This window comes from Schistocerca gregaria, chromosome 2 (assembly GCF_023897955.1).
Source record: "Schistocerca gregaria isolate iqSchGreg1 chromosome 2, iqSchGreg1.2, whole genome shotgun sequence".
Classification (NCBI taxonomy): Eukaryota; Metazoa; Arthropoda; class Insecta; order Orthoptera; family Acrididae; genus Schistocerca; species Schistocerca gregaria.
The window spans coordinates 860979580-860992275 of record NC_064921.1 but is presented as its reverse complement, the minus strand read 5'-3'; the positions used below and the strand labels follow the sequence as shown (position 1 = coordinate 860992275).

General features: G+C 42.3%; 1 long non-coding RNA gene across 1 annotated transcript in view; it reads right to left on the bottom strand.

The window, feature by feature from the left end:
- LOC126335239 (uncharacterized) overlaps positions 1 to 5591 on the bottom strand; it is a 36376-nt gene extending 30785 nt beyond the window's left edge. Inside the window, exon 1 of the long non-coding RNA XR_007564833.1 lies at positions 5510 to 5591. This is a non-coding gene — a long non-coding RNA (uncharacterized LOC126335239). The remainder of the gene's footprint in view (positions 1 to 5509) is intronic.
- Positions 5592 to 12696: the final 7105 nt, after the last annotated feature.

The following is a 12696-nucleotide window of genomic DNA, read 5'->3' as shown; positions in this document are numbered from 1 at the left end:
TGTGTGTGTTGTCCTTAAAGTTACATTAAAAAGTGCGTAAGCCTAGGGACCGATGACCTCAGCAGTCTGGTCCTATAGGAACATACGACAAATTTACACAAACGAGCTACTAAACAAGTGCCGAAACGGCTGGCCTTGTCTGAGGTCTTCACCTTATCTTTGATTCAAGCGGTGACGGTGAGTGGTAGTGCTTACCACGAAGACGGCTTTTTTTTTACCTTTGCATGTTGCTTCCTAACATGTTGTGGTAAAATTGCTTCGTACACGGATCTAACTTCTAACCGATTTCTGGATGTTCACCCCTGTTTCAGTCTCCATAGTGCGATATTGTGTGGCGCGGTGTCTTGTGATGTTTACCTGTATGAAAATTATCGCGTTTTATCACAAGATATTTCGAATGTATCGTTGAGTAACAAATTTCAAGTCACCGCGTATCAGGGCACCTAACTGCCTCAAAAATCACTTTATATCTTGTACTTAATCATTTCTTTGGTTAAACATCCACACAAGCCGCACGATAATTTTACAACCAATATTGCGTTATTTATTGTGTTTTTTTTTTTTCACCAGTCTACTGTGTCTAGCACGGCGCGATCATAGACTTTTTAGCTATAAGTTAAGGAATGTGCTAGACATTGTACCAGCTGTCGTTTCTCAAACGTCAGCACAACTGATTTTTGACGTTTATGTAACAGGCTATTCTCTTCGGAAGAATCCACCGTTGCGGAACTGTGGCGATAGCAAAGCGTCCGGGGTGGAGAGTGGTGGCGGGAGGGGAGGGGGGGGGGAAGGGCTGCTGCATCATGATAAAGATGCATCAGAGCGTCTTGTAATTCTGATCCTGAGCCACATTTGTATATATGTTTATCTATTTATTTATCTCAGGGAATCTGCTTACGGGAGAGCGGAGAGGGGGGGGGGGTTGGAATACAATAATGAAATGCCTGAAATGCCCCGTAAATATATACAGCACTTCAAGAGGTGAGGACCAATTAAACTTTTCAGAAAAAAATCTTATGAAAAACGGGGGACTGAATACGGGACGTTTGACTACCACGACACATCTTATAGTTCCGTTACGTTCTACGTAGACTATGTCCGGCTTCCGTGCTTAATTGTACAGACAACATCAAAGAAGTCACAGTCACAACCCTGTGATGAAATTAAGTCGCCTGCACATATGGAGCACCTCACGTAGTCTCAACGTCCCATAAACACTATTATGTTGTCGGCGGAAAGGGGAGATTAAGTTGTCGATACCCAAGCGAAGTACAAAGAACTATGGCGGATCCGATTGCAGACCTACACCACCGTCTGTGAGTGCAATTTTGTGCAAAATGGAACAAAAACTTGCGTATTTCTTACCAACTTGAGGGACAACACAATCTGTAAATAGGCACGAACATACCGTTACGATCGCGGTACGATTCTAGAGGGTATAACAGAATTTTCTAGCGATACTGTTTAGCCTTCGTTTCCTCTGTGGAAAATTTAGATAGGATACTCATCGACTGCAATGGAGAGAAATAGCTTCGTGTGAGTGTGGCTGAAGGGCGATGCCAACCAAATCATCATAGGCTGTCCTCTGAGATCAGAAGAAACAACCAATTTACAAGGGCGATCCAAATGAAATCCTCAAAAGTGGCATAAAATTCCTAAAAGTTGTACCATTGGTTTGGAATCTGGCAGAAGTTATCCTTGCATTTCGACAAATGACGAGCAGTTAGTAGTCTGTTACTGTATCATAGAAAAGAAAACAATGTCAGTACAAATGTGGCCAACACCTTATCGACTTGCACCACTTGCAACAGGAATCTGAGATACGTCCTGGAGTAGTGAAGCTGTTAAAGATGTGAAAATACATCGCAGGATGGAACTACAGTACGGTGATTGATCTTTCTCCCTGCAGCAAGTGTTCGAGTGTTGTAAAAATCGTAAAAGAGGAGAAATTTCTGTGGAAGATGTTCCGCAGCCGGTTCAGGGACGCAGCACAGTAACGAATGAAAACATTACCGCTGTTGTGAAGGAAAACTGTAGACCAAATTTAAACTAACCAGTCACTGTTTTGGATGTTAGTGCTGCTTAGCATATAATTTTGTCTATGAGGTGCTCGATTCAATACAACGGTGGCGCCACGTCAGGTGACTGCTGAATTGTGAGGCATTTTTGCGTCGTTTTCAGGTCGAAAGTAATGGGCTTCTGGAGAGAATTGTTAGATGAAACCTGGGCACACTATCACCAACCTGAAAAAAAAGAGTGGGCACAGACTGGCGCCAAACCTCTTCGCCAAATAAAAGGAATCCGCACTCAACCATTGCTGCTCATCAATTTCAGCGACTAAGTACAACTGAGTGTTGTACGCAGCTGATGGTGCTGTCTGAAGGTAGCCTAAGACTATGCCGACTCTGGCCATTATAATAAAATAAGCATCGCGATCTAGCCTGCTTTTTAACTGATTTCATGTGGCTTACAATATCGCTGTTTCTCAAAAATGATACCAAAAAATTTGAATTCTGAAAGTAATTTCTGGAGTATCCGAAAGGAGTGTTATAACGCCGCTGTATTTACGTTAGTGAATTAATCGACAACGTCTGAAGCTGCATGGGGCTGTTTTCGATATTGTGGTTATGTGTAAGAAGGTAACAACATGAGAAGACTGCTGCGAACTGCAGGAAGAGCTGCAGAGGATTGATGAGTGGGGCAGGGGCTGAACGTAAATAAATGTAACACACTGCGCACACATAGTAAGATAAATCCACTAATGTGCAATTACAATATCGGCGACAAATCAATGGAAACAGTATCAACCGTAAAATACGTAGGAGTAACCTTTCGGAGCGACCTAAAGTGGATGTCCAAATAAAACAACCAGTACGAAATGCGGATGCCAGGCTGAGATTAATTGGTGGAATGTTAAGGAAAAGTCATTCATCCACAAGAGAAGTGCCTTGGAAAACACATTTGAGACTGATCATCAGTCTGGGGCACTTACTAGTTATCATTAATATAATAGAGAAGATCCATCGGTGAGCTAGGCATGAGGGAAACCGACCGGTTAAAACACATTGCGGTATTTTAGTTCTTCCGTCTCGACTTTTTTTTAAAAAATAAACCTTTCTTAAAAGAGGAGTATGTTTTATTTGTGAAATTTATATTGGTTTTAAATATGGCGTTATTACACAAAATGAGGACAGTAAGCAGTGCTATTTTAGTAATAATTCCGACGGAAACGAGCAAGAAACACAGGGCGTAAGAACTGGTAGAGCACTGCTGAGACAATAATGTCCGTGTTGTCGTGTATTCTGGCTTAACGTACGCACGTACATGCAGTGTGCAAGACTTCCCACCACCTCATCTATTCGTAGCTTCTCGCTGTCGTCGACGGGCATCCGTCGTATTGCAGAATGACACCAACACTAGTCTGGAAATATGTTTACCAAGTTACGTAGCAATAAAGCGCAACGCTTCATTTGCTTGAAAAGTTGAAATATTTGTCTGCCATTTCTATGAAATAATAAAAGAGGAAGAAAGTTATGGCAACAATAATAAATTAAAAACTTTAAAACAGCTCATTCGTAGTATTGAATAAAAATAGAAAATAACTATCTGCTGCCTGTGTGAACATAATATTCCTTTATTTGCTTGTACCCCTTGTGAACGGACTAATTATCGTGAACAAAACAGGTATCATTTTTTACCCTTATCATTTTTTACCCTTTAGCACTGAGCATTCATAATGCCCAAATAGTGTTATATTCTCCGATTACAAGATGATTTTTGAGCAGAGTTTGAAAAAATTAGAATCACTAGGAGAATACAGGTGATTTTTTGTTGTGTTGAACCAGTTATCACGTTTCCGCAAGAGCAGTGAACTGTGGACGAGCTTTTAAATTTCCTATGTAATGTAACATTCTGACTGTTTGTATCTTGAAATTAAGAGAGAATTACTCAATCTATCTTCGATTTCCACGTTTATTACGGAAAATAGTAAGAACAAAAAAAAACGAAATTGATAATTTCAGTAGACGGTTATTTTGAGTGGTTTTAACAGTCAGGTTAAAATGGCTTGAAATATTACCGATACAACCGAAAACCGGTTGTTTCAGCGGTAACAGCCATCCATAAGGTGAGCGACGCGTTTCCACACGCGATGATTTACTAGGTGAGAGAGCGTTATGGAGATGCTCAACAAAGCCCAGACGCTACAAGAGAGACGTTGTGGAGAGAATACGTTTCTAGAAGAGTCTGGCGATTTTTTATTTTCTCTCATGTACTTCTCACGACATGACGAGGACGAGAAATTTAGAGAAATTGGATGGCATTCGGAGGTGTACCGACACACAATCGCTGCCTGGGTTTTGGTGAATAGAACAAGAAAGGGGGTAGCAGATGATCGTACCATACAACGTAAGGCGCTTTACCGAGTACTGATGTAGATGCAGTTGAACAATCAATAGAAAAAAGCTCGCAGGACAGTTGCTCAGAACTGCATCTGTATCTGACAGACGTCTGTATGTGGTATGGTTCAAATGACTCTGAGCACTATGGGACTTAACTGCTGAGGTCATCAGTCCCCTAGACCTTAGAACTACTTAAACCTAACTAACCTAAGGACATCACACACATCCATGTCCGAGGCAGGATTTGAACCAGCGACCGTAGCGGGCGCGCGGTTGCAGACTGTAGCGCCTACAACAGCTCGGCCACTCTGGCCGGCGTATATTGTATTAATTTGTGGTAAGTTCCTATGGGTCCAAACTGCTGAGGTCATCGGTCCCTAGGGTTACATACTGCTTAATCTAACTTCCGCTAAGGACAACACATACACACCCATGCCCGAGGGAGGACTCGACCCTCCGACGGGGGGAGCCGCGCGAAATGTGGCAAGGCGCCTCAGACCGCACGGCTACCCCACGCGGCTCGCGTTAGTCGACCGCATAATTCCAGAACGAAATTTTCGCTTTCCAGAGGAGTCCGCGTTGATATGAAACTTCGTGGGAAACTAAAACTGTGTGCCGAATCGAGATTAGAACTCGAGACCTTTGCCTTTCACAGGCAAGTGCTCTATCAACTGAGCTACTCAAACACGACTCACGACCCCTCTCTTTTCGTCTGTACTTCCGCCAGTACCTCGTCCCTACATCCCTTGGCTATGTCAGTTGGTAGAGTGCTGCCCCACGAAAGTCAAACATTTGGAGAACCAGTGTCGGTCCGGAATACAGTTTTAATGTTCAGGAAGTTTCGACCAAAATATTATTTCACCTCTGAGTGAGAGAGATCGGTCCCCTCATTGTGTCAGAGCGTAACCGGCGTTGATAGTATAAGACAACTGACCTGAAGCCATTGAGAATGCGATGCGTTTTCCTTAGTCACTAGTGTGATTGTTTACTGTCACGTCGCTGTGTATTTTCGATAGTGGCCAAGTACAATAATATCGTGGTTAAGTAGTACAGTTACGGAACCTCCTTGTGGTGCAGCTCTCTCAACACAAATACGTGACGGAGCTTACCCAGCGCTCGGGCTGCGCCTGAACCTGTGACGTATTCGCGGTCAGCAGCAGACAGATGAGCAGCGCGGCGACCTGCATGGCTGCGACTGGCTGCCGGACTCCGCGGTGAGGGCCGCTATATTGACGCTTCCGCGTGCTTCCCTTCCCGCCGAGCTCACCCACGCATTCCGTCTAGCGCGCACGTCCTCTACACACACACACACACACACACACACACACAGAGCGTCGTTCCACGGCCGTCATTCCGTAACACTCGCACCTCCCGATGTGCGCCGCGTTTGTGGAATAAAATATTGCGGTAGCCATCCCTCACGATAGCTTGGGTTTTTTTCCCTTCTACTCAGATGTATTTCAGCGTGTCTGAGTCTTCTCTTTTCTTTTAAAATGCCATTGCACTTACCATGTAAGGTACGGTCTCTTAGGGGGTTTACCCGGCATCGGTGCTCTGTGGAAAATTCGCCACTGTTGATATTTTTCATAGGCAAATGGTAATAGTTTGCAAATTAGAACGGCGCGTGCGGATGAAAAAGAATAGTGAATGCATTCTGCAGACAGGGAGACCAAGGACACTATATGGCACTCATTTTTCTCTCTTTTCTTTTTAACCTCTAAGGAGCTCTGATGTTATTAGCGCTTTTAGTTTTATTCATATTTGAAATACATTTTTTAATTGCCTCAGGCAAGTGCTACTTTTTGAACCGCTGCAGGCAAATACCAAGATGGTTCGTCTGAAACAGAAATTCGTGTGCCTGTAGTAACATCGATGCACAAAGCGTAGGACAAAAAATCGCTAAGTGCGTCTAAGGCTTCTAGCTAGTCACTAGTTGACCAGTCTGGTGTGGCAGCAGAAAATAGCAAAAGTAAAGAGGAAGTTTTGAATTTCTTGTTTAAGAAATCATTCAAGCAGAAGAATCGTACAGACATACCATAGTTTGACCATCGCACAGACTCCCATATGGAGGACTTGGTAATGATCATCGCTGGTGTAGAGAAACAATTGAAAGAATTGAAAACAAATAAGTCGCCAGGTCCTGATGAAATCCCATTTCGGGTTTACAGAGAATACTCTACAGCATTGGCCCCTTATTTAGCTTGCATTTCTGGCGCATATCTCTCCAAGCGGAAAGTCCCAAGCGACTTTAAAAGAGTGCAGATGATTCCTGCACATAAGAAGAGTAAAAGAACAGGCTTGAAATATTACAGACCCATATCTTTAACATCGAATTTGCTGCAGACTCCTTGAACATATTCTCAATTCGAATATAAGAAATTTCTTTGAGGGGGAAAAATCTTCTGTCCACGAATCAGCACATTTTTAGGAATTATCGCTCGTGCGAAACTCAGCTTGACCTTTGCTCACATGAGATCCTGCGATCTACGGATGAAGGACAACTAGGCGGATTCCACTTTCCTAGATTTCCGTAAAACATTTGATATGGTGCCATACCGCCGACTGTTAACTAAGCTACAAGCGCACGAAATAGGTTCCCACATATGTGATATATATGGGAAGGTGTCGTCGCTAAGGGGTGTAGAAGGATTCGAGATGACTTAGACATAATTTCTAGTTGGTGTGGTTAATGGTAGCTAGCTAAAAATGTAGAGAAATGTAAGATAACGCATATAGAGCAATCCACAGTGCTGCTTCACACAATAACGTCGATTAAATTTCTAGCCTAACGTTGCAAAGCAATATGGAATGGAATGACCAAGTAAGCACTGTAGTAGGGAAGGAGAATGGTCGATTTCGGTTTATTTGGAGAATTTTTGGAAAGTGTGGTTCGTCTGTAAAGGAAACAGAGTTTAGGACAACTAGTGTGACGCATTGTTCAGTACTGTTCTATTATTTTGGATGCGAACTAGGTCAAATTAAAGGAAGATATCGAAGCAATTCAGAAGCGCGTCACTAAATTTGTACCAGCAGGTTCGAACAACACGCAGGTATTACGGAGATGCTTCTGGAACTCAAATGGGAATCACCGGAGGGAAGGCTACGTTTTTTCGAGGAACACTATTGCGCAAATCTAGATAACCGGCACCTAAGGCTAACTACAGAGCGATTCTACTGGCGCCAAAGTACATTTTCCGTACTCAGTAAGCAACGTAAACAAGGAAGAATCAGACTGTAACCGCGTCAGTGCGTAGATTAGGGTACAGGCTTTCATGTAAAAATAAAATTATTGAGATACCTTAGCACGTTTTTTTTTTTTAATTTCAAAACGGTACTTACTTAAGAAATACGCCTCGTACTTGTAGACGTGGATGTAGAAAAGGGCACGATCGAATTCCTTCCACTGTGCGGCTGGTCCCAGAGGAGGTTCCAGTCCTCCCTCGGGCATGGGAGTGTGTGTTTGTCCTTAGGATAATTTAGGTTAAATAGTGTGTAAGCGTAGGGACTGATGACCTAAGCAGTTAAGTCCCATAAGATTTCACACACATTTGATTTTTTTTTTTCCAATTCCTTCCCATCGCAGCCTCTGCTTCTCTATGGACCTCGTTTCCGATGACGCATTGAACTCTCGTCCTCCTTATTTCGACACCTTTTTGCAAGGATGTTTGACATGTCGTGATATTACAATTTAAGAACAATAAAAATAGCATAATTCATATACACAGGACTTGATGTACCGAGCGGACTGGTTTGACAAGGATGGGAAAGGCAGTAGATCGTGGTTTTGTAGTAGGAATCATCCCATCATTTGCCTTAATTTACCGAAAATCTAAATCAGGATAGCTGTATGGACATTAGAGTCTTCATACGCCCGAATAAAAGGCCAATTCTGTTTACAACAGTGCAACAATATTCGCTTAATTCCTGGTGCAGAACGCTGTTTTGCAAAGAAGATATTTAATAATATAAAAAGCTAGTGTTACAGCGTTCATTCATTTTTTACTACCGACCACTAAACACACAACGTTCTTATTATTGCATAACGTAAAGCTACATTTACTCCCAGCTGACATGAGGGCCATAGCGACAATGTTTGGCTTTCATTTTGTATACCGCAACGTTTCATTGGCTAGCCTGAAAAACAGAGTCACGATCCCTTAGAATTGAGTGAAATGTGTAACTATTATTCACTGCATAACTTTGACAGTAAGGAAAAAAGGAGAAAACAGTGTGAAAGAGTTATGTGAAAAGATAGTTTATTATCATCATTTGCTTGAGCTACTTTTTACTAAACCCCTACCGAGTGATATCTAAATAAGCATTCCCTGTGAAATGTATATTGCTTATGAGACACTTTTTAACAGCGTTTTTAAGTAAGTTTGCTTTAGTAATCTCTTTGCGCCGTTTGTGATACGCTGTTCATCCTCACTGTGTGTCTCCCCCTACACTATTTAATGTAACAAAGAACCGTATACTAGGAGAAAAATCTCTTCTTTGAAAAACAAACATTATTTGTACGTGTGTTATATTAAATATCTGCTAACGAATGGTTAATACTGACTGCGACCAGTTGCTGCCATCTCGTAATTTTAGAAACTATTATTTTCCTGTTCCTCTCCTTTAGAGCCTCTGAGGATTCATCATCAGATGGTGGGAGTTAATAGGAACTTCATTTTACGAGCAAGTGCAACTAGTCCCTGGCTTCGTGACGATGTTATTGTAATTCCGTAATTTATGAGCAGTTTAAAAACATTCATTTCACATAAGTGCCAAAAATACGGCACTTATATGCGTGTGATTTAAGTACTAGGATACAAACATTCATCTGAAGCACTTAGCGACCTTACAAGCCATCCACTAATTTAACACAGTGGCAGTGATCGTCAGCCAGAAGGCTGGAACAAATATGCTGAAGAGACAAAGAAACTGGTACACCTGACTAATGCTGTGTAGGGCCCCCGCGAGCACGAAGAAGTGTTGCAACACGACGTTGCAGGGACTCGACTAATCTCTGAAGTACTGGTGGAGGGAACTGACACCATGAATCCTGTAGGGTTGTCCATAAATCCGTAAGAGTACGAGGTGGTGAAGATCTCTTCTGAACAGCACGCTGCAAGACATTCCATATATGCTCAATAATATTCATGTCTTTGGAGTTGGTGGCCAGCGGAAGTGTTTAAACCAAGAAGACTGTTTCTGGAGCCACTCTGTAGCAATTCTGGAATTTCCCAATTCGATGGAACGCACAATGGACATGAATGGATGCTGGTGGTCAGAAACGATGCTTACGTACGTGTCATCTGTCAGAGTCGTATCTAGCCATATCAGAGGCACACTCCACACACCATTACATAGCCTCCACCAGCTTGAACCGTCCCCTGTTGACATGCAGGGCCCATGGATTAATGAGATTGTCTCTGAATCTGTACACGTCCATCCAGTCAGTACAATTTGAAACGAGACTCATCCGACCAGGCAACATGTTTACAGTCATGAAGAGTCCAATGCTGGTGTTGACGGGCCTAGGCGAAGCACATGCTTTGTGTCATGCAGTCATCAAGGGTGCACGAGTGCGCCTTCTGTTTCGAAAGCCAATATCGATGACGTTTAGTTGATTGGTTCGCACGCTGACACTTGTTGATGGCCGAGTTTTGAAATATGCAGCAATCTGCGTAAGGGTTGCACCTCTGCCACGTTGAACGATTCTCTTCAGTCGCCGTTGGTCTCGTTCTTGCAGGATCTTTTCCCGGCCGCAGTGATACCGGAGAGTTGATATTTTACCGGAGTCCTTATATTCACGATACACTCGTGAAATGCGCGTGCGAGAAAGTTCTCTCTTTATCGCTACTCGGACACGCTGTGTCCCATCGCCCGTTGCGCCGACTATAACACCACGTTCAGACTCACTTAAATCTTGATAACCTGCAATTGCAGCAGGTGTACCCGATCTACCAACTGCGCCAGACACTTGTGTTGTCACACGCGCTGCCGACAGAATCGCCGTATTCTACGTGTTTATATATCCATGTATTTGAATACGCACGCCTAGACCAGTTTCTTTAGTGCTTCAAAGTACATGACCCGCAGCTTAATATTTACGTTGATACACTGCCAGTTATAAAAGAAAATAATTAGAAACATGTGAAATAATAAAGACATTTGAAAATTAACTGTTAGGCTAACCACAAACAATGTAAAATCAGTAGGTACACGCAGCGGTGATTCCTTTTTACAATCATTCTGACATCCTAATTGTGAAAAGCGCAAAAAACTAGCGTTGCACCTTTTGAGTGGTTGGGCCAGAATTTTAACTTTCAAATTCAGCACAGTCATTCAGTATATGGTCCTCCATCTCTGGCGAGAGGAATGAGCGGGGTCTTCCCTTGTTCACCTGTAGGGATGCTAGAGAACCTATGTGCCAAAGACGTTATAAAATACGGGTGAACAACTTACTTGGTGGTAGTCTTAGTCATATCCACGACATCTTTCATCCTCCCCTATAAACAACTGTTCCGGACCTATATTTATTCGGCTTGGATGTCTTGTTTCGATGACTACTATTATCCCTCGAAATATTCGACACTTTCTTTCACACCCCGTACTTGGCACATACATGCAAACATTTGAAATGCGATTTCTAAGATGAGTTGCAGGTGTAATAATAGTTGAATGATGGGAAACGAAGATATCAGAACTCTATATACAACTATGCAAAAAGACATAATACTGTTGCAATTACGGAACAACAAATCCCAGTGGCAACAAAGGGGGAAAAACAGACTACTTTGAAAGGAACAGTTGTAAGACTCGGTCCATGAATAATGATAATCACCACCTTTGGTATTTACAAGCATTACTTTTACACAACATCCACAATGTTATTGCACAGTAATATACTTTTATGTATTGGTCCGAATCGTCAACGTCAACAACATCATCACGACCACCACCATCACCAGCACCATCAGCCCTTTGACATCCACTGCTGGATAAAGGTCTCCTGATGCAACTTTTTTTTTTGTCCTCAGTCGTCTGACTCGTTTGGTGAGGCCCGCCAGGAATTCCTCTCCTGTGCCGACCTTTGCATCAAAGGGCAGCAATTGCAGGCGACGTCCTCAGTTATTTGTTGGACGTACTCCAAGCTCTGTCTTCCCCTGCTATTTTTGCGCTCTACAGCTTCCTCGAGTACCATGGATATTATTACTTGATGTTTTAATAAAAGTCCTATTATCCTGCCATTTCTTCTTGTCGACGTTTTCCAGAAATTCATCTCCTTTTCGATTCTGTGGAGACCTTATTTCTCATCTTATCGGTCCACCAAATTATCTACACACTTCTATAACACCACACCTCAAACGCTTCTATTCTCTTCTTCTTCGGCTTTCCCTTAGGCCATGGTTCACTTCCTTACAGATGTGTTTCAAACGAACATTCTCAGAAATTTATTTCTCAAATTAAAGTCGATGTTTAATACTAATAGACCCCTTTGGCGTGGAATGCCCACTTTGTCTATGCTTGTCTGCTCCTGCTTTCTTCCACGCTTCATCCGTTGTGTAGATTTTTCTTCTACGATAGAAAACTTTCTTTACTTTGTCAACTTGGTGGTTTCCAAGTTCGATGTCAAAATTTATCGCTAATCTCATTTCTGCCATTTCGTATTACTTCTGTCTTTCTTCGATTTACCATCAAACCATTTTGTGTGCTCGTTGGACTATTCGTTCCTGCGCTTCTTCCTTGCTTTTGCTCATCAGGGCAGTGATTCATCTGCAAACCCTATCATTGATATTTTAACTTGAACTTATCTTAGTATCGATCTTTCTTTCGTTTCCGTCATTGCTTCTTCCATGTATATATGAGCAGCAGGGGTGAAAAACTGCAGCCCTGTTTTACACCCTTTTTAATGCGAGCACTGCATTCTAGGTCTTCCACCCTTATTATTACCTCTTAGTTCTTGTAAATATCGTATATTGTCTGACTTTCCCTATTTTCCTGGCCATCTCTCACCATTTTATACTTTCTAACGCATATTCCAAATCGACATATCCTCTTAATGTCCCTTGATTTTTCTAAAGTCTTGCTTCCATTATTAAGTGTAACGTCAGACCCACCTCTCCAGAGGATTTACCTTTTATAAGGTCAAACTAACCGCCATCTAACAGATTTTCAATTTTCTTTTCTATTCTTCTATACACTATTCTTGCTAGCACCTTGGATGCGCGAGCTGTTAACCTGATTGTATGATAGTTCTCGCACTTCTCTGTCGTTGCTATCTTCGGGATGGTGTGGATGATATTAT